The sequence below is a fragment of the Motacilla alba genome, chromosome 1, assembly GCF_015832195.1.
Source record: "Motacilla alba alba isolate MOTALB_02 chromosome 1, Motacilla_alba_V1.0_pri, whole genome shotgun sequence".
In the NCBI taxonomy this organism is placed as follows: domain Eukaryota; kingdom Metazoa; phylum Chordata; class Aves; order Passeriformes; family Motacillidae; genus Motacilla; species Motacilla alba.
This window is the reverse complement of record NC_052016.1, coordinates 20,074,645-20,101,843: the sequence shown is the minus strand read 5'-3', so window position 1 is coordinate 20,101,843 and position 27,199 is coordinate 20,074,645.

Here is a 27,199-nt window from a genome sequence, read left to right as displayed (position 1 = left end):
GGTGAAATTCACTTCCATGACCCGATGTGATTAATAGATTAATTAAAAAATTGATTTGGTGCAAGTGGAGGTCAGTGAACTGAAGTTTGCAGGACAGAACTGACATATATGGGGTAGGATTGTAGGAAATTCATAAAACATTTGGATAAATTCAGACTCAGAAGTGGACAGCGATATAGCTTTGATGGCAGCATGAAGATTCAGCAGCAACATGACCTCAGTGCATAAGACAGCATGGAGGCCAAATATTCTGGTGGCACTGCACCAAGTTGTGTGTTTCTAAATGCTGCTGGCACCCAACATCAACATTTCATGTTTTCAGCCCAGGGAGGAAGAATATTTGGGTCTGGTACCAGCCAGGCCACTGCTTCAAGCATGCACCTCCTCAGACAGTACCTGGCCATCTGCTGTGGGCCAAGGAGAGGTGCAAAAAATTTCTTGGTTGTAGTGATATTTTTACACATTTCATTAATGATCTTGGAATCCTGTCCAGTTCCTGAAGTGACAGGACATTTTCTCTCACCCTGTATTTAGTGAATTGGTTGTCATTTTTGTTCTTTGCCAGTGGAGATGTTGCCACTCTCACGGAGCAGCAGTTTCTGACACCTGCAAGAATCATGGGCACTGCTGATCCTCTCTGTGAGACAGGTGAGCCAGAGACAAATCATGGCTGGAGGACTAGGTTCAACCTTTTTATCCTCCAGTGCATTCATCCAAGTTGTGCAGATGGCACATGGTGAAACCCACTGTCCGCTACCACTTAAAAGTGAGCATTTCCACCTGAGAGTAGGTTCCTCTCCTGAGGCACTCCAGTGTGTTTTGCACAGCTACAAGCTATCCATGCAAAACATTTATATTGGATTTTGGATTCAGGTTGGCCCTATATGTAACAGGATAACGGGACTGCTGGAAACATTCATGTCAATCTGTAAAGCTTCAATCTTGCCAGGAAATCTTGATTGCTTTCTTTGCCAGAATTATGAAATTAGTAGGGAAGGCAAAGTGTGGCTTTTTCAGCTGAAGAGAAGCATTTAATCATTGTGTCATGATACCCTGTTCTAAGGATTATTTTAATTGCCTTAGATAGGAAGAAAATCATGTGGGTCAAGAATTAGCTGAAAGGCTATAAACAAATGATTGTGTATGAGAAATCATTGTGCTGAATGCAAAGTAGAATGAAGGGGTTTTCCTCTTTGTACAACTCCAGGGTTCAACTTCAGAGCCACCTTTTTTTTTCTAAAAACCACTCACTCAGGACTTCAGTGAGGATAGTAAGTTAAGGGTTGTGAAACTATAGAGAAGTGAGAAAGAACTCACCAGGTCAAGGCTCCAACTCACAAAAGCCCAGAAAAGGGTGCTCCAACATGTGGCATTCACATTCTCTGAAAAATTCCCTTCACCCAGGATTTTTCGCCTAGGAAGCTGAGAACCCTCAGAGAAAAGGAAAACAATGCTTATTTCATTTGCTTCTCCTCTGTTTTGCTCATGTGGAATGTGTTTGGAGATTGTTTACCCACAGGTGATTGTTTCACTGGATTCTGATGTGGGTTGTTTTGACTCATTGGCCAATCAGGGCCAAGCTGTGTCGAGACTCTGGAAAAAGTCCTGAGTTTTCATTATTCTCTTTTTAGCTTTAAGTAAGTATCCTTTCTGTATTCTTTAGTATAGTATAGCATTCTTTAATATAGTATCATAAAGTAATAAATTAGCCGTCTGAGAACATGGAGTCAGATGCATCATTCCTGCCTTTGTCGGGGCATTCACAGTTAATAGAATACCAATGCTCATTAGTTTCTGTTTGGGCATGTGCTTAATGAAATCCCATTGCCAAGGATTTTTTCCATCTCTGTCTTCTGAGTCTTGTGGTCCTTTGCATGCTGTACATTAGAGGGGAGCAAAAGGCTGCTCTCACAGACCTGCTCATCAGGAAAATGGGGAGTTGGAGTGGAAGCTAATGCCAAATGATTCTCCCTCCTCTTCAAATCCGGCCATTCCTGCACAACAGTAGACAGCGACAGGTGTGGAGAAATGTGGCCAGCTGGAGGGCAGCAAAACTGGCAAGTGGGGTGGCATTTTCTCAGGCAGGAAATATATTGAAACATAATGTTGTTTTTCAAAGCCAGGAAAATGCCACCACAGGAGGAGGATGGCTAAAGAGCGACTAGAAAACCACGGAGAGGCATGGCTTGTCAGAGTTGTCTTTTTAAATTGTGGACTCGATGCAGTGGGAGCAACCTCTGGTATGGGGCAAACACCAAGTTGTGTTTAAAATCAGCATCTTTAAGGAGTCAAATTTAAAGTCTCTCCAGATGGAGTCTCCTGTAAAGCAGCTGGAAACCTCAACAGCTTTGTATGAGGTGAGTACCCAGCAGTTATTTTCCTCTCCAGCCTCTTTCACAGGGGTGTGGAGAGGATGGTTTTAAGCCTGCTGTGAATTCCATTCCAGTGACTACTTAGGGTTTGATTGAGAGCTGCTCCACACAATCTGATTTCTTGGGGATGTTAGGCATTTTAAACTGTTTGCTGACCAAGTGGAAAACTGCCCAAAAGAAGTCAAACATTTTTCATTTTTGGATTTAAAAAATGCAAAATAAAACAAGGAATTCCTTCACCACTTCCCATTGATTGGCAGGTGTTCAGCCATCTCCAGGAGAGCAGGGCTCCATCATGAGTAAACCAGTTCCTTCTCCTCCCATATTTATATGCTGAGCACAACACCATAGGATGCGGAATATCCCTCCGGTCAGCTAGGGTCAGCTGTCACAAATCCTTGCTGCTGGGGTGGTAAGAGAGGCAGAAAATGACTCTGTGCTGTGCAAGCACTGCTCAGTGATAATGAAAATATCCTCGTGTTATCAACACTGTTCCAGCAAAAATCGAAAACATAGCCCCACACCAGCCAGTATGAAGAAAATTAACCCTATCCCAGCTAAAACAAGAACAATGTGTTTGCTAGAGGACCAGTACCTACCAGAGAGTAAAAAGATTTTGAAAACCTAAATAGTTTCCTGGGTGATGCATGTGTGGAACTCTAGATTACAAAGTCACAGAATATGTTGAGTTGAAAGAGACTTACAAAGATCATTGAGTCTAACTCTTAGTCCTACACAGGACAAGAATGCCATCATGCACCCGAGAGTGCTGTCCAAATACTTCTTGAACTCTCTCAGGTTTGATGCTATGGCCACTTTCCTGGGAAGCCTGTTACAATGCCCAACCACCCTCTGGGTGAAGAACCTTTTCCTGATATCCAAACTAATCCTCCCCTGACACAATTTCAGGCTATTCCTTCAGTCCCACTACTGGTCAACAGAGACCAGTGCCTGTCCCTCCTCTTCTCCTCACGAGGAATTTGTAACTGAAGAGGTCTCCCCTCAGTCTCCTCTTGCTCAGGCAGAACAGACCAAGTGCCTTTAGCTGCTTCTCATATAGCTTCCCCTCAAGGCCCTTTACCATCCTGTGACCCTCCTTTGACACGCTCTAATAGTTTAATATCTTTCACCACCACGCGAGGCGAAGCCACCCCAGTGCAGAGCAGAGCAAGACAATCCCCTCCCTTGCCCAGCTGGAGATGCTGTCCCTGATGGCCCCAGGACATTCCTGGCCCTCCTGGCTGCCAGGGCACTGCTGACTCACATTCAACTCTCCATAGGCCAGGAAAGGTCCCCAGTTCCCCTTCCATGGTGCTGCTCTCCAGCCATTCATTCCCCAGACTGTACACACAACCAGGATTCCTGTCCCAGAAGCAGAATCTGGCACTTTCACTTGAACTTCACATCGCGGGTGATTGTCCTTCTCTCTAATTTGTCGAGATCTTTTTTCGGGGCCTCTCTGCCTTGGACAGAGTCGACAGCTCCTCACAGTTTTGTATCATCTGTGAACCTGCTCAGTATCCCTTCCAGTTCTGTGTCCAGGTCATTTATGCAGATGTTGAAGAGTACAGGGCTGAGGATGGAGCCCTGCAGAACCCCACCAGTGACAGGTCACCAGTCTAATGTCCCCCCAGCCACTGTAACCCTGTGTGCCTGACCCATGAGCCTGTTCTCACCCATCCCATGCTGGATTTATCCAGCTGTGGGATGGACTTTTTATCCAGAAGGATCCTGTGAGAGACAGTATCAAAACTTTACTGAAATCCAGAAAAATCTGGACATTACCTGTCTTCCCTTAATCAGCTGGGTAGGTTACCTTGCCACAAAAGGAAACCAGGTTTGATAAGCAGGACTTTCCCCTCATGAAGCTGCGCCAGCTGTGACCAATGGCTGTGTTGTCTTTTTCAGAGCCTCCTAGAATAATCTCCTCCATAACTTTACCAGGCCAGTGTGAGACTGACAGCCTATAGTTTCTGGAATAATGCATGAGGTAATGGATTTCAATCCAAACCATTAAGCACACCAGCTTTGTGCTATCTCCTACCATATGAAAGTAGCTTCAGTACTTAGAAAGCTTGTTAGTGATGTTGTGGATGTTAATCAAATCTAACATTCAGCTTCAAGTGACAATGTTACCATGGGCTAAGTCTCTTATTTTCAGGTTTATGTGACAATTTGAATACTTTGAGTTGCTTGTTACTCAGTCTCTAAGAAATAGATTCCAGTTTTCACACCTTTCTTGGAGACTGTACTCTTAACTAAAGCCCACTAACACACTAGTGAATGTTATTTTTCCTGTGAAAAAGGTGACTAAGCATCCCTACATCACAAGTACCATCACAATCTTTAAACTGTTTGCATTTTGTGCTACTGCAGGTTTCTCTGCTGCTGAAAACAAATGCATTAATGGCATTGTTTAGATGAAAGATAAAACTGTTTCATTTCACACCAGTTTAATAATGTGAATAATCTGAATGTGAGTCACTATGGCTGTGGTGTTGCATTTAGTCTCTTCCTTTTTTTTGCCATGGGTATGCTAGCAATGAGCAGCTCTGCATGACCAAATAAAAGCTGTTTTGCCACCTCTCTGTAGCAAGGGACATACTGGAAGAGTGGCACACACAACCTTTCTCCATTTGTGCATCTATCCTGAGTGAGCAACAATCTGGCCCTCAAGATTATAGTGGCAGTCATGGAGACTAATGCAGCACCTAATGTGTCATCTGGCCTGCAGATGGATATTATTTAAACAAAGCAGAAAACAGCCCACAGCCAATTTTCACGTATTTGGGCAGGCAGGGAGAAGGGGAGAACCAAGTCAGTCTGTGAGCATTAAAACTAATGATGCCTGATGGGTTTTTATCTCAAAGTCTCTCTGCTATGGTGCTGTGATGCCTGTTGAAGGGTGAGCTCATGCTTAAGCCTTTTCCTCAGCAGGGTTACTGGCTGTAGACAAGAAGCATCTCTTGCCCCTATTCAGCCACTTGTAAGAACGTAATAGCTTAATATCTTCTTGTCTGTCATATTTGATCAAAATTGGACGGGAGATTCTGAAGATATTTAAAAGGAGAGTAGTAATAGACACACATATGCCTGCACACATAGAGTAATCACATAAATGTCATTTCCTTATTACACCAGAATAAAACCAGTCATCACTGTAAAAAACTGCATATAAGACGTATCTCATCTGCTTCTGCTTCAAATCTAGGGCTTGCAGAAATATTTTCCAATATGTTTAGGTACCTTTCTAATTCTATTAGAAGTCAATATTTAGTATCCTTATGGTCTCCAAGATTTTACCATCACATGTATCACAATACCTAAAGCTACACCTTATAGCTTTAGAAGACATTTTTGCTTGTATTGTTTTATTTTTTCTGATATTTACAACAAAGAATAAGGAAATACTTGTAGGATATTCTTATAAGTGTTATAATTAAATCATATGTTGTTTTATTAAAACTTTAGCTACCATTAATAAACAGCTACCTACCTTAGACAAGATGCAACCATTTTTCTAGTTCTTTTAGATGTGAAAAATGTCCAGTGTTCCTGTCTGAAACAGTCTGATGCAATTTTATTATATTCCTTCATATGGGTTAGAAGGGTTAAATCGTATCTGGGACAGGCATTTCCAGCTGGTCCTGCCTTTGAAGATGGGACGGTAATTCTCTCTATTTGATCACAATTCCCATGATTTCCCTCTGAAACACTTCTTTTTGAGTGCATTTTATAATGTCTCAGACACTACAGCCAAAAATTTCAAATGAGAATTTTAGATTTTGTTTGAAATTATGAAAGTTTCAATTTCTTATACTTACCAGAAAAAGCTTCATGCTAGTATAAACCTAATTTGCCTGTGTTTTTGACCAGGAAAACAAAAGAGTTTCCACCTGCTTTCACTATTTGAGGAACTCATTACTTTCTTAATATTTTTGGCAGCGCTTCCTTCACCAGGGACAGATGCTGGCATCATAATATCTCCATAAAGTCTTGAGTAGAAACCATTCCTTCCTTCCTGAGCAATTATTTTGTCCTGCACTACAAGCAGATGCATTCCTCATTGCCACCCCACCATGGCTCAGCCCTTCCAGGAGGTCAATCACACAAGTGCTCCATCAGCATTTGCTCACCCCACAGCATTGCCTTCACTGCTCCAGTTCCAGGGAAAACAAAACAGGGTTTCTAGGTTTGCACATGAGCTCCTCTGGCCAGCTAGAATTTGATGCTGGGTGTCTGGAGAGCTGACTCCTGACTCAGGAGGGGGGTCTATGCATGTCACAAATAATGACTGCTCTGAAGTTGGAGAGGATATAATGGTTCTGCTGTGGCTTGGAAAAACATTAGCTGAAGCCCAACACCCCCAAAGCCATGGGCTTTAGGATAGCACCTGGAGGCTTGAAGTGGAATCAGATCCCTCTAGAGAGAGGCACTGTTTAAGCCCACAATAAATTGTAGTCCTTCTGACATTGCTCAAAGTCTAAAGGCAAGCACCTTATTCAATTGTATCTACAGAGAAAAACACTAAAATTAATGGCAGAACAACAACAATATATAAGAGGAAAGTATTAAAGAGAAGATTAATTTTCTGACTTGATAAAATCTTTCCTATCCAGAGGTTCTTAAACTATTATCACACTCTACAGAAGGCTTGCATATGCTGACACCAAATTGTCAGAAAAGACATTGTTCTCATTATAAAATATATAAAATTGGCTCTTCATAACACTTTTACAAAGAAGCAATAATGTGCAGTTTATGAGAAATAATGTAAATTATACCTGCAACCCATTAAGCTCCCTTTTGTTAAGAAGCTCTGAAGTGCTGATATAGTTTTGCTATCAGCAAGTCTGCCATTTTATTGCAGTTATTCATTGCCCACAGCAATTCAACAGAAAATTAATTAGCATCAGCCCACTATAAATCTCAACAGTATTAACTAAAATGCCAGTTCTGTAATCGCTTTTCATTAAAGCCAAAAATACTAATTAAAATTGATTTTTGCCTGTGCTTTGGTAAACTGCTGCCAGTGTAAGGATCTCAGCAGTAATGCTGGATGAAGGGAGACCTTTGCTAAAGTGGATTTTATATATTGTCTTATCCCCTTTATAAAGATAACAATGTGTGAAAGGATAAGGGCTTTGAGAGCAGAAGCTGACAGGTTCCATGGAGAAGGGGAAAAATGTGAAATCACTAGTGAGTGTAACCTTATTAAAACTGCAATATGCTATATTTTCAGTCTAGACTTTGTCTGTCTTTCAGGCAAGTGCCTATTAATACACCTCAATCAATAAACTGTGAAGTATCTTTTTGATGAATAGTTCTAGCAATTTCAGTTGAAATTGAACAGAGATATGCCAAGTACTTTTGCCTCAGTATAGTCACCTTCTAGAGGCTTTTCATATGTTGTGGGCAATCTCAGTGCTGAAGTTTACACACATTTTTGGAGATGAATTTGCAAGATTCAAACGTCACTGCAATGCGCACATGTGTGAGAGCAACAGCTTGTTGTCAATGGCAAATTAAAAACGAATTCCACTTTTGAGCAGCACTTTAATGCCTGAGTATTAAGCAGTACTGGAACCTTCTCATGCACAGATTTATGGCACTTACACAGTAGAGTAAGACTCAGCCTCAGTCTTCCTGCCCTGCTCGTGGTCCAAAACATCATTTCAGGCAGGTTTAGCTCAGCCAGTTCAGCCTGCGTTCCTTTCCCCACTGTGTCACAGCACATTCTTGCTCATCTGAGCTCCTTGTGCAGCATCGCTCCTGGATTCTGCTGCTATCCTGAAGCTCCCTCATCCTGCAGTACTGCTGCCCTACTCCCATTTCTCCCTCATCCTCACCATAAAATTGCTCTTTGGCCAGTTTCTTATGCTTGGCCGTGTCTCCTTCTTCCCTAGGCTGGATCATTCCTGATGGGAGCTCCTTCTTCTGAAATTAGTTTGTCTGGTCCCATTCAAGTATTTCCCTCTACAGGCCGCTGATCCCTCACATGTTCATGTCTCACAAGTTTTCATCTCAGGTATTCCTGCTCTAACATTCCCCATCTCTCCTGAGGCTATAGTTGTTCACAAATCCATCCCCTGCTGTTACAGAATAAAATTTTGTCCTTTTCAGTGTTTTGTTTGGAGCTGGTTGCCATGGACATGCTGCAGATACATTTCTCTTTAAAGGCTCAAAAACTCTGAAGGCGTTGCCTGAAAATAACTTGTTTTCATGAGAAATGTAAAATGTTAAAGGAGTTGTCACTATTTCAGATGTTGAATCAAGGGTATTATAATGAATGACTGAACGTAGTGGACGTTATCACATCTGTGTATAGTTCTTCTTTGCATAATTTCCCTTTCCTATTGCAGCGTGAGCAATATTCTGGATCTGCTGTTTCTGCTCTAGTTATAGTAACTCAGATATGCTAAATGTGTAATCATAGCCTGGAAACAAACATAAGAAGTGTCAATGCCAAGGATTTAATTATAAAATACATCAAACAAAACTATTTTAATTTTTTTTAAATGGGTCATGATAAATTAAGTGCTTAGACTAATAATAAGAAAAATCTGCAATACATTAGACAAGCAGGAGAGATTGCTTCAATTCCAACCCAGTGCATTTTCTAAATTTCCAATACTTGTAATGAAAAATAAAAAAAGAGTCATATTTTCTTATAACTGTGCCATAAATTGGGGATATAATCTCATCATGCATCTGCTCCATTTGCCATCAATTAGTTTGATGAAAGCAGGCTAAAGCTGTGCAGTGATCAGCAGCAGAGATTAAATATGCTTCAGTTTTGATTATGCTTCTTGCTTTACCCATCCAACCACTGGCTATGGGGCACCACTACCATTTGTTACAGCTCTGATAAAATTTTAATGCTTATAATTTCCATTTTCAAAAATGTGTTATGCTGTAATTTTTTCCATGTAATACTTCTTTTCAATACATGAGGAGAAGACTAAAAGTATGTCTAGCACTGATCAAAAAGGTAAAAGTATGGGCAAAAATTTTTAATTCTTTATAAAAAGTTAAAAGTTAAAATTTGTAATTAATTAAGAACATGGTCATCTCACTAAAGCACAGTTTTCCACATGAGATATTCTTCTTATGTTCAGAATATTCTACTGAAATTATTAATATTTTTTCATACCAACCTAAAATCAACTTTGCATTGCCATCAAAACATCTCAGAAAATTAATAGAACACCTTGGGTTGCATTGATGCAGTTCAGCTAAGAAAAAAATAGAAAGAAAAAAAAATTAAGAAGAAAGTATTTCAATATTGTAATTAACATCAATTCCTGTTTTCAGCCAGAAAGGAATTTTTCCTGAATTGAAATATTGTAGTGACTTTTAGAATTATTTGAAGACTGTTTCTCACAGTTCCAGTTGTCAATCAGCAGCGTATAGAAGAATATAGAAGAAGTTCATACTAAACTTCATACTAAACCTGCAATAAAGGCATATCCAAAGTAAATATCCCTGGACAGCAAAGTCTGTAATTTGTAAGAGGTCTAATAAAAAAATGCATACTTGCAGCTATTTTCAGCCTCTTTTCCTTTTTTTCCTTTTTTTTTTTTTTTTTTGTTTGTTTGGTTTTTTTGTTGGGTTAGATATATATATATATACATATATATAACCCACACACACACACACACACACACACACATATATATACGGCTCCAGCTATGATTCAGTAGTTATTGAACATGGCATTCTGACTTCATGAATCATGTGCCTTCTCCTAATGTGAGTCACAGAATCCTAGAATGGAATGGGTTGGAAGGAACCTTTAAACATCATCTTGTTACACCCCTCCTGCCATGGGCAGGGACGTGTCCCACTATCCCAGGTTGCTGAGAGCTCCCTCCAGCCTGGCCTTGAACACTTCAAGGGATAGGGTATCCACAGCTTCTCTGGGCAAGCTGTGCCTGTGCCTCACCATCCTCACAGGAAAGAATTTTTCCTAATATTAATCTAAACCTACTTTCTGTCAGTTTGAAGCCATTTCCCCTCATCCTGTCACTCCAGGCACTTGTAAATAGCCTCTCTCCATCTTTCTTGTAGGCTCCCTTCAGGAAGTGGAAGGCTGCTACAATATGTCCCCAGAGTCTTCTCTTCCCCAGGCTTATTTAAGTAGTTACAGCACAAGAAAATAGACTCGTCTTTTCTTTACGCTTTTTATCCTAAAAGGCAAACCTTTGAGGCTACATAGAATTATACAGTTAAATATTAAAACCACCCCAATTTAAATGTATAAATCTCCATCATCTGTAGTCCAAACTATCAAACTGCTCTTTCAAGCTGCACTTGCCCCTGTTGAAACATATTTAATTGGCCCTGCACTTTAACACATCCTTAACATGGTATTGATAAATTTTGTTCTTTATAGGTTCATGTATTTCTGTTGTTTCTAAGAGCTGGGAAAAGCCTTCCTGAATGAGATCAACCATTGCAAAAAACCTCTTAGTAAGAAAACAATACCAATCCACTGCCAAGACCTTAAGTATCTGCTATTAACTCCTATTCAGATTTGAAAGCACACATTATTTTGCATCCAAAAAGAAAAAAAAAAAGTGGAAATAGTCCAAATTCACCTTAGATGTCACTTCATAGGCTTCATCAAAGATTTGTTCAGCCATCATGGCAAATAAATTAATAGCTTTTCTAGCTCAGCCAACATTTTGTACTTCAGTTCAAATACTCTGCAGTTATTTTAACTCTGGGTTGAAAAAAATAAAAATCTCATCTTTCTAGCACTTTTTTTTTAAAAGGAAGGAATGAGGTACTGTGAGAGAAATTAATGTCTATCTAGAACATTGGTTAAATATCCATTGGGTAGTTAAAAACTGGTGATCAGAACCAGAAGATTCTTCTTTATGTCTGTATTTTCAGTATGATATTCAGTGATGGAATTCTTTCTTGTCAAGTCTTTGTCAGTTTCTTATATTCTCCAAAGAAAGGAAGTTGCAAAATGCAGTTTTGTTGAAGATGATGAGGATGCTTATGGCCCTGAAGAAGTTCAATCCGCAGGCCTGAGCTGGCCCTCCAGAAGATTTTTGCATCAGGAAAAGGTGGATTCTTACTCTATTTGTTGGACGTGCTCTTGTGACAGGAACCTGTCACATCACAGACAGATTTTGCATGTTGGATTTGTGGGAAGCAGCACAACATCAGGTATTGAGAAGAAACACTAAAACATTCCACATGGCTCACAGTAGTACTGGGGATTTCTCATGTATAGATTTTTCATAGCTGTAGACTACACAAAATTAATAAACTAAATAAATCAATAAATAATTTAGTCTAAACCATTTCAGAATGGTGCTGAATTTCTGAAACAATTAAAGATGAGAGAAAGCATTACTCATATACAGTGCTATGGAGGCCTTAGTACCAACTGTGAATATGGAGCTGTTTTCATAAAAAAAGCATATTTCAGCATTTTTAAACTCTTCTGAATCTTTCTCTTTACTCACTCAGAATTATCTCAGTCATAGTGATGGATTTCAATTCATCCCTGGACAATTCTCATCCAAATGATGAAAAAAAAGATCACTTTCTGAGACTCAGATAACAAAAAGCCAATAATGTGGACTTGGTAGCCCTTCACTACTTCTTAAATTTTACATTCTCAATATGTTTTCATCCATTTTCTGCTGTAGTCAGAGGCCCTACCACTCCTCTCAGGTGAAATGACATTACCTAATGGCCTTCAAAAATAACTGTTTCAAGAAATCAGAAATGATGAGAGGAAATGTCTGCCCTCTGCACACTGACAGCTGAGGTCATCTATCACTGCCAGCAAAGCTTTTTATTTTTTGTGTTCTGGCCCAAATCCAGACTGTGTCAGGTCTGCAAGATTAGTTTTGATTAGATGATATTATAGTTGGCCTTCAGTTAGCTTCCCTTCTTGCTCATCTTTAGCAACCAAAAATCAGAAGTGTGGTCGCAAAGGCATAAGATTGGTTATTGCTACTTATATTTTTGTGGTTCACTTTGATCAAGCTGTCGATAATAATTATTAAGGTTAGAAGCTTACATTTAAAAAAAAAGATAAAAAAATAGAAAAATCTAGTCACATGACTCCAGACTCTCTTCTGTAAGAAGTTAATTAATTGCAATTAAACTCAGGAAAAATCTTCAACACTGGTGTGACAGAGTGAATCTTCCATGGCTGTAGCTTCTGAAATCCTGCTTTCAATGTTGCTTGTGAACAGCAGCCTGTATATACTTGAGGAAGGATTATTGTAACATTTCTCATCTGCTTGTATGGAAAAAAAAAGTAACAAAAGTGAATTTATTGCTATCAGATATCCAAATCAAATAAACTGGAGAAATCCACAAAATAATGTGTATCTTGTTCCTCTCATGGAAGTTCATCCTTTTATAATTGGACTTTGACATTAATCAATTTTGTCATTCCTACCTTTAATATAATCTTTATGACTCAGATCTTAAGATCAGACTGGAAATAAAATACAAAAAAAAAAAATTAAAGAGTATCTTTGGATAGTGAATATTTGAATAAATGAATAAGTCTTCTGAAAGTAAAACTCTCCAGTGAAACAAAGGCGTGTTTCTTTCAGCTATGAAAAATCTAAAGAACATTACTTTTTTAACACAGACACCAAAACAGTGTCTGTGTTTGTGTCTGTGTCTGTCTGGGTGCTTTTTCTCCTTAACATACATCCTGCTCTTGCTGTCTAAAAGGCTTCTGGGTGGGTCTACAAAGAATGAGAAAATTAATATACATTGACAGACTGTGAGGTATAATATACCCCAAAAGGCAACAGTTCACCTCACTTCATGTACATTTGAGAAGCAACAGTTAAAATAGTTATGATACCCAAGAGATGACCAACATTGGCTTTTTTTTTTTGTTGTTTTTAGAGAGCTTGACATGTTAGGAGAAAACCCACGGAAGCCAGATCCACAGTGTGCAGCTGAAGTGTCTGTGTCCCTGGCCAGGGCCACGTGTGCATCCAGGGGGGAAGGAGAATGAGGAGCTGAAGGCTGCAGTTCTCCCAAAGCACCTGGCTAACAGGAATTTCTGCCACCCCTGAGTGTGATCAGCAAAATTCAGGTTGGTGTTACAGAGAGGTGAAATGGAAACAAGGAGCACTGCTAGCCTGTGCCCCCAGCAGCCAGTTGGTCATGGATGTTTCATGGGTGTGTCACTTTCATTTCAAATAAGAGCACAGAGAATGTTTCCAAGCACCTGTCAGTTGACAAGAACCAGCATGAAGAGACTGTAAATGGATTGTACTGGTAAAAAGCTTCTACAGGGAAACGCAAGGTAAAAAACATTGTTGTAAAGAGAATTTCTCCCCACCATCTTTGGTCTAAAAACATAAAGAATGAGGATTTTACACTTAAAGAGCCAACATTCAGATAGTTTATGCTTATGGTTTGAATTATTTTATAGTTTGAATTGTAAATAGTTCTGTCAGCAAGAGGTGCAGCAAATTGATGTAGAGAGGAACGATACTGAGCTCTCAGGGATGTGATGGATGCTGTCAGGTCACTGCAGACCACCCAGCTTGAGGAGCAGGACGCAAAGGGCACACAAACCTCCCTCTCTAGGTGTCAGCAAACAGCCTGAGTGTGCTTTGGCCTGTCAATATAAAAGTGAATGTACCAACTGAATTGCTTGGATTTGTCTCATACTTGTGCCTGTTGTCCTTTCAGAAACAGTGGAGCAATTTGTTCTTTCCCTGTTATCAACTCCAGATCCATTCAAGAGTAAAGGATGTGATTAAATTATTAAGGTCATAAAATGCTGCAGTTTCAAAGAGGCTTGCTCAGATTATATTTGCTGGAAACACAAGACAGGTTGCAAGCTGCTGTCAGCTGCTCAGAAGGTTCACTCACCACGAGGATGGGTTGCTTTGTCACAAAAAGTGTAGATGTGAAGGGATGTGTCCATGCTAGAATGCCATGAAATCCAGGAGCTACAGGAAAAAGAAAAACTACACCACATAATGAAGGAAAAGGAGGAGATATATGATAGCAACCTTTCCAACTGTTGTGACAGGACCATTTTAATTAATGACAAATCATTTTTTAAGTTTCATTAAAAAAAATCTCTAAATGAAAATATTTCATTTGCTGAGTCAAACAGTTATGGGGTGCCCCTCAAAAGACACATTTTCCAAAAGATGATTAACAAATCAAGATAAAACACCATTTTCCAAAATGAAAATAGTATTTTTTAAAATATCAACCAGCTGTTTCATCGAAATGTCACAAAAATCAACCATTGTCTTTCACAGGAATTCAATCTGAGTCCTCTTGGTACTGGTGAAGAAACAGAGTTTTTGGTTCTGTTCCAGTGACAAAACCATGCCCTTCTGTATTATATTGCTTGACTGCATGTTTGACAGAAGAATGCTGGACAAATCTAACCTCTGCTTCACACCACAGACCACAGGAGAATGCAGCAGGTCTTTTCAGCTTCATGGGTTCAATAAATCTTGGTTTGCTGCATTAATAATATTTGTTCAAATTGATCTGAACTTCCATGTAGACTGGGATTGGGAATTCTCTGTCAATGTAAATGGCTCTTTTATTTTATTTCAAGGATATGTACCAAAATTTACAGCATGTTAAAATAATACTAACAGTTTCCAAATAAGACTAACAGTAACAGGACAGAAAACAGGTATCTAAAAGTCAAATGAGGACTACATAAATGTAACTGATTGTTCATTTTCACTATTCCTCTCTCTTTACAGCCATTGTGGTCAATCAGGGAATCACTCCCAAGAGACCCTCAGCACCTGAGCAGAACACAGTGCATCAACTATGTCATTTCAACCTTAACTCCACATTTCCTGACTCTGATGAACTGTAGGAAATCATACCCTTAGTCTAATTTCAGCAAATTTTCTTCATAAGAACATGCTTTTACATTCTGCTTAAGCATGGAATAGTAGAAAAAAAAATTAAAAGTGTTTCAAAGGATTATGAATAATTAATAAATGGGGCTGAAATACGCAGACAGAGATTTCTCATTTCAACAATCATAGAGATTTTATTACGTTAACCCTACTGTCCACTGTGAACATTGCATAGATGAATCATTTTGATTCTGAGGCTGTGCTAATTTCTGGCTCATTTGGGTTTGATGATCCTGGAAACCCTGCGACTGGAGGTGCTTAACAACTCCCTGCAGAGCCCAGTGTCATTGCAAAAGACAAACTTTGAAGAACATCACATTTTCTTGTTACCTCTGGGTTTCATTGGAAAAGAGTTACCCTGTGCAATTTAATATCATTACTGTGCTTTTCTTGAGCCAGTTTGGCAGAGATTCATCTCACTAACTTTAGACATCTAAAGGTGCACTGAAAATGAGAGAACATGAGTTCTCTGGGCTCCCCTGAGAGCCTGTGGAAAGTCAGGAACTTCTCAGCAGCACTTCATCACATCTGTATCACATACTTACCTTGGCAAGGGATGAATCACCTGCCGGAGGTGCATGTACCTCTCGACAGTGATTCATTTTAGCCCTGGACAGGCTGAAAAACTATCTACAACCAGGTGTTTAACTTCTGGACAAGCTAAAGTAAGGTTGATGAATCCCATCTGAAAGTCCTAAGTAACCTTTGCTGTTTATTTTGCTTATTTCAAGTCATAGGAGAAGGAGAGTTTATTCAGCTAAGACCCCATCTGGCCGTTGTCCCTGGTGACTCCATTTGATGTGCAAGTTATATATTTACCCACTTATATTAATGGTGCTGGTACAAGGAGGATGACCCAGGGAACATAATATGTTGTACCTTTACACTGGAAGGGGTCTGGAACAAGGCCTCAAGCTGCCTCTGACATTTATTCCATTCAGATGAATGTTGTGCATCATATGATCCTAAAACTGTAGCTGAAGTTTGTTATGATAGTCAAATTACCTTAGAACGGGTTTGTTCTCTCTTGCCATATTTCCTGGCTTTGATGTAAGCTCCAGTGCCTTTTAATGCCAGGACAAAGAATTATCTTGTGCATAAATGTATTGTTTTTGGTAGATATGTTAGATGTGTTCAGTCACAGCAAGCATCAGCAGAAAGGTACATAACATTCCACTGTACCCAAAAGACAAGGAGCAAAATTTACAGACAATCAAACTTTAATTACGCTGCTTAGCAGTAATTCCCTTTTTTTCTTGGTCTTAATATGGGTGGAGGGAAAACAAAAGATAGAGCAAATGAGCACTTGAAGAACATAAAATAACAAGAGCTTCATTGAAAGGATCTGTTGAGAAATGGACATGAAAAAGGAACATGACACTGAAGGCTTCGTATTAAATTTATAAAACATAGAGAACTTTTTTCATTTATACGTAACACGAAAGAAATGCAAAAAAACATTATATGCATTAAATGCAAAATAACAATTATAGAGGATTCATGGCAGTATTCTGACTTAATCAAGCAGAAAAGTCACATTATTAGAAGGTGTTAGAGTATTTTGTGCTTATAGGGTGTCTGAATTTCATTCCATTCATTCAGATTTAGTGGCCTTATGCTCAGTGAGGTTCAGTGACTAAATTCTTGCAAAGTCAAAAAGTTTCCAAGACCCACACTCAGCTGGATTTGTTTGAAAACTGCAGCTCTCTGTCTCTTAGAGCAAGACAAGAGAAGCAATATACCTTCATTAGAACAGGAAAATTCTGTTAGGACATAAAATTGAATCCTAGCAATGAAGGAGTTGGGATGGCAGCTTGGAGAGATTTCTTTTTCATGAAATGATGAAGAATAAAACCTTCTTGTCTATAATCAATATGATTGTCCTACTAAATCAATTTTTACTTTTTGAATAAAATTAATAGAGTCAGAGACACTGACTCCAATGCTAAGTCAAAGCAAATAGGATTTGTCCTTTTCAGCATTACTGTCTGAGCAAAAGCAGTCTTATTCATGATCCTTCCATCCACTCACTGCTTGCAGAGGCCTGGGCACCAGTCAGTGCCTTCCAGATCCATCACCTGCAAATTCCAAGCACTTCTGGATGTCATGAGGTGTACTAAAGGACGCACAGATGAAATAATGTGACTCAAGTTATCACAAAGGCAGACCCTCTAAAAATTATGAATGATGTTTAGATAGCAAGGGGCTGGGTTTTCTTACAGCCAAGGGCTTCTCCTACCGTGGAAGCTGGGCATGGATGGATTTTCCCTTTAATTTTTCTTGCAAGCAGTAGGTGTCCTCAGCTTCAAGAACTTCTGCACATCTCTGGGCCTAGTACCAATAGTAAAGAATTCACTGTCAGCACAGAGCCAGTGAAAGTCTACTTAAGCTTTCATAACAGAGGCTCTTAAATGCTTTGCAGAGGCTCTTAAAAGCTTTTGCAGCTTTTAAGTGCTTTGTTGATAAAATTAAAAGGTGGGGATGAAAATGAAATAAAAGACTTTGAGAATGGGATGTATTGAAGTCTTAGCTCTTCTTGTCTCTATAACCACAATGAGTTTGTCGGGTAATTACTTTCAAGGGAGTGCAAATTAGACTGTGATACCAATTCAATACATTCACCACTAAATGTGGACCGTTCTTCCACACTTTTATAGACATGCTTTTTAGTTTTCTCTTCCCTTCCTCCCGACAATAAGCATTACTGCAGACATTTCTCTTTGCTTTTAAAGTGTTCGGAAAAATTGGTTCTTGCAATTTGCACTCTTTCTTTTGTCGCCTTTATGCCCATAAAAATTGAAGCAAGATGGCTGAGACAGAACAGGGTAGTTTCATGTAATCATCAGCCTGAAAATCATTCGGATCATCTTCTCTAATCCTTTATTTTACCCAGAATTAGTTTGTTTCAAATATACCTCTTTCATGACGCTTTCTCAAATTGCTCCTTCACACCATGGCCCAAGAAAAGAAGGAGCATCAGAGTTCCCAGATTTCTAAGAAATTGTCACAGATCAGACTGAATACAGAAGAGAAGTTCTGTAATGCACATAGGCAATAGCCAAATGGCAAGAAAAGTAAATTATGGTCGGGGTTCAAGGGCCTGCTCTGGATCAGACAATGTAAGTGTTTAGAGGCTCAAGACTGGGAAATCCATTTGCATTATCAATTCCCTTTTCCACCACAACACAACACACAGTTAAGCCACAAAAGCACCTACTGCATGCATATTTTGCTGCATCCGTGAGGATGCAAACTAAAACTTACTAGTAGAAAGCAGAAAAATTCATTAACAACTCAATACACAGAAGGAGATCTGAAGACACCCAAGACATCACTTACATTTCTGTGATATCACAGCATTTCTTAAAGTCATCTGGCCTACTTCACCTAGCAAACTCAACGCACCAGAGAGATTTATTTTGAGCTAATCAGGCCCTTAGGCTATGTCTGTACTAGTACAGTCCCAGGTTGAAGCTCTGGCCTGCAATTATCCAGATTATCCAGACTGCTCCCTGTCTATGTGCTCCCCAGCTCAGCCTTTGCCAGCTGGCACTCTCCCAGAGACTGAGAGGGATATTTGGGAAATACACACCCCAAGGGCTTATTTCCAACACAAAGCACCAGGTATACCTGATTTGGGTCCCTCCATCTGCCACAACCTTCCAACATTATCCCATTAGGCTTTGCATGTTTTATTTGCCTTTTTGTTTCATCCCGTGGCAGACAAATTTTATTAGCATCATGCAAAAACACAGCTCTACATTATTCCAGACACTTCAGGATGAGAAAACATCATTATACTGTGGTTAAAGGGCCTGTGTTAGCAAAACTCTTACCTTCTCAAGCCCATTAATTTGCAGTTATACAATTACTTCAATGAAGAGCATCTGAGTTGAACAGTCCTAATTTTGTTTTAAATTTTTGTCAATACCAAGCTGGCATTCCCATCTCCAATATTTATACTATTATTTGCTCTCTCATTGTTAACCTAATTGAAGAGTGTGAGATCCATAAAATTATTGTAGTGCTCACTTAATATTTACACAAGCAGTGAAAGAGTCCTCTACTGGAAAGGATCCAGCAGTCTCTGATATTTTTAATGTGTCATTTTTCCAGGAGTGAAAACTGTGGCTCTCTGCCACCTCTGGAATAGGGTCCTAGTGATGTTCTCCCTGCTGCTCTGTAGAGTCACTGTTCCAACTCACCACAGTATTTTTAAGACATGAAAATAAATATCTTTTTAGGTCCTCTTTGTTCCACTGGTCAAACAAAGCTATGAAGGAAAATAAATGGCTTTATTCAGCACATGCTTCAGCTCGAAACCAGAGGACATCACATTGCCTGTCAATTTTCTTACATAAAACTATTGATGGAAAACCTGGATGCCAAGAACACTGTTTCTCATTTTGTGCCATGCAAATGGCACACTTTTAATGAATTCCTAAATATTATCTCATATCTTCATTTTCATTGTAGGAAATTTGTATGCTATGACTGTAAATTCAAATCCAAGCTTAATACAATGTTGCATTGTAAAAGTCAATATATCCATAATAGTAGGAAGGAAGTAAAGAATAAAAGTAGTATCAGTAAGTTTCTTAAATTAAATCATATCTCGTGCTTTCCAGATGGAAGCAAGACAATAATTCCCACCTGGTTATAATTTTTATGTACTCAGTATAATTAAAAGAACATGAAAATAATGTGTGTATCTCCAGGCACAAGTGATGAAACCAAACTATTAGATGATTCATATTTTTCAGCAAGAATATATATATATATATATATATATATATATATATATATATAAATTGTTGCAATAAGTAATAGGCTGAAAAATTGCCTTTAATATTGTAATTGTAAATAAAAGATCAGCATATTTCTTGCAGATTACTTGGAGCATTATGGACTGTACTTCTCTATAATCCTGACTTACACTTTTGTACTATTGAGAGTCAGATAATTTATGACTTATAAACCCACTTAAGTCATTTCACTTGCAATTTAAAATTAATAATATATATTGACAAAAATTTGGATTAATTATCCTTATTATGCCTTTTCTACTCTTTATTTAAAGAAATGACCAAAGCAAAACAAATATCTCAAGAAGAGCTCAAAGTTTTGAAATAAATATGATACACCTCCAAAATTTTATTCCTTCCAAAGGAAGGTTGACATCAAATGATTAAAAATGTAAGAGTACATTCCAAAGGAAGAAAATTGCAGCAGGAGCCATGTCTCTTTATCCAGAGTTAGACAGCTAGGTTGAGAAGAGAAAGGTTCACTTATCTGAGCATCCCCATCCAGGACAGGTTAATCCTCAACAAGCCTTTTAAAGGTCAATCAAATTTTGTCTCACAGACATGAAATTTTTTGAGGACAGTCAGGATGTTTTAAGAGCAAGCACCATGCCCCAAAATCTTTTTGTGGTACTTACTTTTTTTCATTATAACAGTGAGCAATTAAAGCTGATAACCAAAACTGCAAAAAAAAAAAAGCATAAAATAAAGGGGCATGGGGAAATTAATAAATGAAACAGACAGCTGCAATGTATATCAAAGTGAGTAACTTAAAGTAAATAATAAAGGCAATAAAATCACCAGTACAACTTTTCCATTACAGTTATAATTAAAATAAAGTAATAGTTCATGATACTTAAATGTAATTAACATTAGTTAGCAAGGCTGGCTGAATGATTGCTGTTTATCAATGTGCCTCTAAAAATGGAAGTGACAGAAAAATGAGTCTTTGTGGGCCCAATGGTCTGTCTGGGAGAATGAGCGTGGCCCAGTGGTGCAAATGGATTCCGCATCAGGATCTGTGCCTGGGGAGCAGCCTTGCTGAAAGGGACCTGGGTCCTGCTGGACAACAAGCTGCAGATGATTCAACCCTGCAGCAACAGAGGTGAAACACGTCCCAGGCTGCATCTGCAGGGGCACTGCCAGCAGAGACAGAGATGGGATCATCCCACGCCACTCAGCACTTGTGAGGCCACACCTGCAGCCGTGTCCACTTCCTGTCCCCACAATTTAAGAAAGACAGGGACAGATTGGAGAGGGTTCAAAAGAATGAAGATGAGATCAGAATTTTCAATACAGTGAGAACAGTCAGTCACTGGGGCAACCTCCCCAAAGACATGGTAGAGTCCCTTTTACTGCAGGTTTCCAAGATGTGACTGGACAGGGTGCTGATACTCTCATTGAAGATCCCCTTCCCATGAAAGCTTGGACTAGAGGAAATTTCAGGATTCCTTCCAACCCGGGCAGTTCTATGATTCTATGATTCTGTTTTTGGAAGCCTAACCCAAAATGAAGCCTTACCCAACATCCCAAAATGTTATCAGAGAGAGAATATATCTGAATTACATTGTGAAAATCATGCTGCAAAGCAATGATGAAAACAGTCCTGCTGCAGTAAGAACAGTAAGAGCACAGTACTCACAAATATTTGCCAAAAATTATTTATTCATTTTGAGCTGAAAATGTGAATAGGTTACAGGTACACTGGTCCTGAACAAAAACTACCATGTAGAAGGTTACTCATTGTGTCTCATAGTGGCAGTTTTTTTCTGGGGTGTATGTTTTTGGAGAATCATTTAAACAGTTAACAACTGAATTTTTTGAAGTATCTGTGCACTTTTCTGAAGCAGAACTGTTTCCATAATCTAGCATGAGCAATATGAACATATTTAAAGGTACCACATGTGTTCACTCGATGAATATTGACTATTAAAAGGATTTAATTTTTTTTTTAATATCCTGCTGTTATTTTTGCAGTTCTGAGTAGGCTGAAGTCTCTTTATTTAACTTCATCTCATAGAAAAAGATTATCCTCTCCCTATTTTCTGCTAACTAAAAGTAGAAAGAATATGAAGGAAACTGTGCTTTGGGGTAAAAGTGACCCCTTTTTGACCAAATCTTCCTTCCTTTCTTATAGAATTTTGCTGATGCCAAGTCTGATGTGACGGTGTTTGTAGCACAAAGCTATTTTTAAAGCTGGAGGGAATCTGGAGAAGCGATTTCATGCTATTGCTAAGAAAAGATTTGTCTTTTCTCGTTCATATGACAAATGCCTAGCAGATGTGAGAGGATTTTTCCCTTAGATTAAAAATGTCAATGCTCCCTCATAACTCATAAAATAATAGGATGGTTAAATGAAACCCAAAATACATCTGAGTGGTATTTCTCCCCCTTTCAGGTGCCAGCATGTCAGGCAGGAGGCTCACACTCAATTAGCACCTCAGCACAGCCCCTGCCCTGGCAGGTGGTTGGGCAGGGAGGGCTTCAGGCTTCATTTGCAGATTCTTTCTTCTTGCTGCTGAGTTACCCTTCAGAACCTGACACGCACAGGCCTACTGGAATATTTTTTGGCATTTCCTTCCCCAGAATCATTTACAGTGCTAATCGGCAGCCTGTCACTTTCAAGGACCTAGGTACTATTCACTTCAGGAGTGCCATCCTTTTATACCAAAGGACAAACAGGTTTAGAGAGCTCTATATGTAGTTTCTCAGACTTGCACTATCTCATACATTAATTGACTTTTAAGATCTTACTTTTCTGATCAGAAGAGAATAAAAATTTGCCATCAATTGTGTTTTGGTATTAACAACAAAACAGAGAATAGGTGAAAAAAAACCTGAGGACTACATGGTAGCTCAGAAACATTTATTCTCTTTGCTTGTCTCTCTCAAATACTATTGTATATAACTAGACTCCTAATCACAACTCATTATATTGTTAACTTTGCCCCAGTGCCATCTATGAAGTGTCTCTTCCTTACATATGTTTCCTCCTATTTTCATTCTTGTTCATGTTGTCTGCTCACCAAAGCACAAAAAAAATACTAATTTTGAAAGTTCAGTTTTTAGGTGATTTTCAATTGCCTACCCAGAAAGGCTGTTTTATAATGAAGGAAAGACAACAGTGCTGTAATGGCTGAGGTTTTTATCATGGGAGTTGACCTGTAAAGAAACAATGCTAAAATCAGGATCCTCCAATTTGGATCATCAAGGGTCCATCTACATGATGCAATGGAGCACAGACACCAAGACACCAATCTTTCAGAACTCTGAGATGGCCTCTACCTGCAAAACATTTCCACAGGCTGTCTCCCACACAATGCCAGGCAGATGTATTAGCCTGGCTTGTAAGCTCTTTAATTGCATCCATTAGGGCAAGTATTTAGTCTAATGAACTCAGTTAGATTGTTTCCTGTTTCAAAATTAGCTTGATCATTACCAGTTTGATGATCTGTGCACAGCTCTTAAACCCGGCACAGATACACCTTAAAAGCTACATCCTGAAAGGCATTTAGGGACTTAATTCCTATTTGGAAATATCGTGCAAGTCAAGCTTTTTTTTTTTTTTTTTAGTTTGATGTGTTAATACTGCTGAAATGTTCACCTGAAGGGCTACAGTCAGGGTCTGTAGCTGATTTTCAACATCAGACACTGAGAGGGTGGAGAGCAGCCAGGAACACTGTGTGCAATGTACTTGATGGAAAAGCTCAGGATTTTTTCCTGGTAAACATATTAAATGTGGTAATAACACAAAATATTGTCCAGTGCATGTGCATTAAAAAAAAAAAAAAAAAAAAAGAAGGAGGATGAGGAGGAAGGAAGTATTTTGTCTCAAAGCACAGCATTCTACTGCTGGAAAATAAACCACAGTTCCAGCAAGGATGAGCTGGTAGCTCAAAACGGAGGAAATTAATGTGAACCGAAAAAAGAAAAGCCCCAGAGACACCTTCTACACCTTCTCTATGGTCACTCCTGTCCAGGCAGAAACAATCTCAGCACCCTGGAATGCACCCCATATTTTGGGGAATTCCTTTCTTTAACTGGCACAGGTACAACACTGTCTAGAAACTTTAGGATGACTCAGCCTGATTCCTATGGACTGTTTCACTTCTGTAAACTACAGCAACATCTTAAATCAGATTATAAAATGGGTCTGGGAACAGGAATGCTGAATTTGCCCCAGTAAATCAGATCTGACATCTATCTGGTCTGACAGTCATCAGTATCAGGCCTTCTGAAGAAGAGGAAGGATCACCTTGTTATAAATAAGAAGCTTGACTAGGCCAATATACAAGCAATCAATTTATTAATTAATGTGGTAAAGTATGAGCAAAACAGCACTGGGTACAGTGGGGGAAGTTTTCCCTCCAGCTGCACACCAATGGTTGGGGCGTACAGATATTTATAGGGGTGTACATAAGCTTTTTTCAGCAGTTTCTATTCCCAATTTTTACATCACAATTCTATACACTATTGTGAGTTAGTTTTCCTTAGGATGTACCCCAGGAAGGAGTATCCCCAGATGATGGGGTCCAACTTCTGAAAGAAAAAAGAGATCTTCCAGCTGGTGCGGTCCAGACTCCAGATGTGGGCCCACCTTTTAATTGCAAGGACTATAAATCTCATAGCAGTGATGTCCAGCTTCTCTTGGTCGAAGCTATCAATCCTTGGGTTGATGTTCATCTTCCTTTCTCAAGCTGCTTTTTACTGTTTTGCTAAGGTGTTGAGATAAGCATATTTCCTTTACATATATTCTAAACTTATATTTTCAAAGCTCCTTACTACAAGCAATATTCTAAAATTATACTTCAAAAGGTTATTATTGCAAAGCTGTTTAATCCTTAGCTACGTGCAAAAAGTTCCTGTCCAGTAGCAATATCCTTAAAGCTTTAATTCAGATGCTATAAAAGTTAATTGCAAACAAAGGATAAGTTCAAAGGCCTTCTTCCATGCTTTACTCCCTCAGTTATTTTTTTGGAATTCATCCTTTAATTGTCCTATGATCAGTTTCTACACATATCACAATCACAAGCACACATGCTGCCTGTATGTACCTGACACGAAACACAGCTTTGTATCTCACAACCTGTAGGTCAGTTCTCATGACTTTATATCATTGCCTTCTATGTCTATCATCACAATTTCTGCTGATTCAATATTAGTTTGCTTGCTGAAGCACGAAACATCCTTTTGCATTTGTTAATTTTTTTTAATTGCAACAATATTAGAGACACACGGGAAGAGTTTTCCCACAAAGTCCTTTTAAAGCCACCTAAACAGCAGATTTTGCAGCAATGTGTTTTCTTTATGTATAAAAAAGACAAGTCCAAACATGCCCAAATTGGCCTAAATCACCCCACATCCACCGATCCCATCACTACCCAGGACTATCACAATGCTGGCGCTGAAAGACCCGGACACAGCAGCTATATGCCCCCAGCAGAATGTAGAAAAGGGCCGGGAAAATGCGGAGGTTTTGGAGCTGCTCGGGAGCGGGAGGCTCCTCCCGGCGGGAGCGGCTGCCGAGCGCGGTGTCCTGCTGCCCTCCTGCGGGCCGAGCCTCCGCTGCCGCCGCCGGGACCAGCCCAGGGAAAAACATCCCGGAAGGCACATTTCCACAGGGAAACTTGACACGCAGAACACATCGACGCGTGGGAAGCATTCTCTGCTTTCCTGCTCATGATATAAGCTACATACAATAAGTGGGTTATGAAAAACAAACAAAAAGCAAACAAAACAACCGCCCAAGCTCCCAGCCAAACCTTTCTGTGTTCCTGTCTCAGAAAGGTTCAAGATATCTTGTGTCATTGATAGGAAAAAGCTATGCTTTTTGTTTTCACACCTATAACGAAGAAGCATCTTTTAAATTACAAAATCCTAGTATTGTAGAGTCCTAGAGGGTGGAAAATATCCTTAAGATTATCTAGTTAAATGATAACACTGCCAAAGGTTTGGCAGTATTGTGGAAATAAGCATCCCAGACTAAATGTGAGCTAGTGATGTGCTGTTGGGCTACCACACAAAATAAACTTAATTGTATCTGCCTCCTTACATGCACTTTATATAATAGTTTCTTCTTCATAAAGCCAAGACCTTGGAGAGTGCTGCAACAGGAAGAATTAGACCCATGAAACAGAAAAATGTTTAAGGTCAAAAGAAGTGCAGACTTGCTAATTTTTCAGTGTTTTCTGTGTCTCTTTTCTGCTCTGCATGTGTTGGTATCACCCTGGGTGTCTAATTCTTCCCATGCATCACAGGGAAATCCTAAAATCCTAGCTCTAGACTGTTATCTTTCTGGGGGAGACCAGGTGCCCTCAAGGTTATAGGTAGCAGAACTACCTACAGTACAGACAGATGCACTTTTATGTTTCTAGCTTTTAACTCCCTTGAAGTCACAATAGAGCTGATGCCTAGAGAGGCTGACCTGGATCAGAGGCTGGACAAAGTTAAAGGAATAAAGGAGGTGTTCATTAAAAGGCCTTCAAAGGACACACCTTGGGCAGTACAGGAGCCCAGCCAGGGCTCTGCCCAAGATGGACCCAAGCTGGACAACTGGTCACAAGTTTTCACCCTTTTGTAAATTTTACACAATGGGGTCAATTGTCTTATTACAGCTTCAGGTTATGAAGTCACATCCTCCCAGATTGCTTTCTTCAATTCACTGTTCTTTATACTTTTTGGGCCTGAAGCTGCAACAGTGTCCTTGGCTCTCTCTTGGAAAAGGATTGTTTTGTCTAATGAAACTGTGAAGAGAACTTGCTAACACTTTATATGAAGTCCAGAGTCACACACTAAGGCAGTTCAGAATCTGGAAAATATGAAAGCTAAAATTAAGGCATCCGTAATAAATAATAATAATAATAATAATAATAATAATAATAATAATAATATAATGACACAAAGAAGAAGTCAGGTTTTATTAGATGAACTTATATGGCTAGGGAAGAAAAGGCAAAAAATCCAGAACCTTAGATTCCCCCAGTCTAACATATTCCTGCTATAATATTGATGAATATATTCTTAGCAATAGTGCATTCTTACCAGGAGGTTCAGAATGGATCTAAAAAAAAGACATTTATAATTCTTTTTTAAGCTGGGCACAGACAGGTCCTCCCCTAGA